The sequence below is a fragment of the Durio zibethinus genome, unplaced genomic scaffold (assembly GCF_047325235.1).
Source record: "Durio zibethinus cultivar Kanyao isolate XHJ-2024 unplaced genomic scaffold, ASM4732523v1 HiC_scaffold_3, whole genome shotgun sequence".
NCBI classification, from domain to species: domain Eukaryota; kingdom Viridiplantae; phylum Streptophyta; class Magnoliopsida; order Malvales; family Malvaceae; genus Durio; species Durio zibethinus.
In genome coordinates, this window is record NW_028323044.1 from 7,892,134 (window position 1) to 7,894,633 (window position 2,500).

Below are 2,500 nucleotides of genomic sequence, written 5' to 3' on the forward strand. Positions count from 1 at the left end.
GCGCTTGCCTCGACCACCATCGGCACACGCTGGGCCCTGGTGCGACAGGTTGCCTTGACCACCATCGGCACACGCTGGGCCCTGGTGCGGGCGCTTGCCTCGACCGCCATCGGCACACGCTCGGCCCTGGTGCGGTCGGTTGCCTCGAGCACCATCGGCACACGCTGGGCCCTGGTGCGGGCGCTTGCCTCGACCACCATCGGCACACGCTGGGCCCTGGTGCGGCAGGTTGCCTCGAGCACCATCGGCACACGCTGGGCCCTGGTGCGGTCGGTTGCCTCGAGCACCATCGGCACACGCTGGGCCCTGGTGCGGGCGCTTGCCTCGACCACCATCGGCAAACGCTGGGCCCTGGTGCGGCAGGTTGCCTCGAGCACCATCGGCACACGCTGGGCCCTGGTGCGGTCGGTTGCCTCGATCACCATCGGCACACGCTGGGCCCTGGTGCGGGCGGTTGCCTCGACCACCATCGGCACACGCTGGGCCCTGGTGCGGCAGCTTGCCTCGAGCACCATCGGCACACGCTGGGCCCTGGTGCGGCAGGTTGCCTCGACCACCATCGGCAGCCTCGACCACCATCGGCACACGCTGGGCCCTGGTGCGGGCGCTTGCCTCGACCACCATCGGCACACGCTCCGCCCTGGTGCGGTCGGTTGCCTCGAGCACCATCGGCACACGCTGGGCCCTGGTGCGGCAGGTTGCCTCGACCACCATCGGCACACGCTGGGCCCTGGTGCGGGCGCTTGCCTCGACCACCATCGGCACACGCTGGGCCCTGGTGCGGCAGGTTGCCTCGACCACCATCGGCACACGCTGGGCCCTGGTGCGGGCGCTTGCCTCGGCACCATCGGCACACGCTCGGCCCTGGTGCGGTCGGTTGCCTCGAGCACCATCGGCACACGCTGGGCCCTGGTGCGGCAGGTTGCCTCGACCACCATCGGCAGCCTCGACCACCATCGGCACACGCTGGGCCCTGGTGCGGGCGCTTGCCTCGACCACCATCGGCACACGCTCCGCCCTGGTGCGGTCGGTTGCCTCGAGCACCATCGGCACACGCTGGGCCCTGGTGCGGCAGGTTGCCTCGACCACCATCGGCACACGCTGGGCCCTGGTGCGGGCGCTTGCCTCGACCACCATCGGCACACGCTGGGCCCTGGTGCGGGCGCTTGCCTCGGCACCATCGGCACACGCTCGGCCCTGGTGCGGTCGGTTGCCTCGAGCACCATCGGCACACGCTGGGCCCTGGTGCGGCAGGTTGCCTCGACCACCATCGGCAGCCTCGACCACCATCGGCACACGCTGGGCCCTGGTGCGGGCGCTTGCCTCGACCACCATCGGCACACGCTCGGCCCTGGTGCGGTCGGTTGCCTCGAGCACCATCGGCACACGCTGGGCCCTGGTGCGGCAGGTTGCCTCGAGCACCATCGGCACACGCTGGGCCCTGGTGCGGCAGGTTGCCTCGACCACCATCGGCACACGCTGGGCCCTGGTGCGGGCGGTTGCCTCGACCACCATCGGCACACGCTGGGCCCTGGTGCGGGCGGTTGCCTCGAGCACCATCGGCACACGCTGGGCCCTGGTGCGGGCGCTTGCCTCGAGCACCATCGGCACACGCTGGGCCCTGGTGCGGCAGGTTGCCTCGAGCACCATCGGCACACGCTGGGCCCTGGTGCGGGAGCTTGCCTCGAGCGCCATCGGCACACTCTGGGCCCTGGTGCGGCAAGTTGCCTCGAGCACCATCGGCACACGCTGGGCCCTGGTGCGGTCGGTTGCCTCGAGCACCATCGGCACACGCTGGGCGCTGGTGTGGGCGCTTGCCTCGAGCACCATCGGCACACGCTGGGCCCTGGTGCGGCAGGTTGCCTCGAGCACCATCGGCACACGCTGGGCCCTGGTGCGGCAGGTTGCCTCGAGCACCATCGGCACACGCTGGGCCCTGGTGCGGGAGCTTGCCTCGAGCGCCATCGGCACACGCTGGGCCCTGGTGCGGTCGGTTGCCTCGAGCACCATCGGCACACGCTGGGCGCTGGTGCGGGCGCTTGCCTCGACCACCATCGGCACACGCTGGGCCCTGGTGCGGCAGGTTGCCTCGATCACCATCGGCACACGCTGGGCCCTGGTGCGACAGGTTGCCTCGAGCACCATCGGCACACTATCGGCCCTGGTGCGGGCGGTTGCCTCGACCACCATCGGCACACACTGGGCCCTGGTGCGGGCGGTTGCCTCGAGCACCATCGGCACACGCTGGGCCCTGGTGGGTTTAGGCACATCTTCGAATTTCTGCCGTGCCAATGCCATTTTTATGGCTTGTAAATTCATACAATGGTCCCCTAAGCCTTCACGTGAAGTTTCGTTGGAAGATGACTCGTTTTCTATTTTTCACGATTTTCGAAACTTTTTGCGGTTCGGGATTTTTTAAAATTTTTTTATAAGGATTTTTGGCCCCAAATTTTGTAGGCATGATCCTTCTATTTTTGTTGGCATGCACAAAAAAATTCAG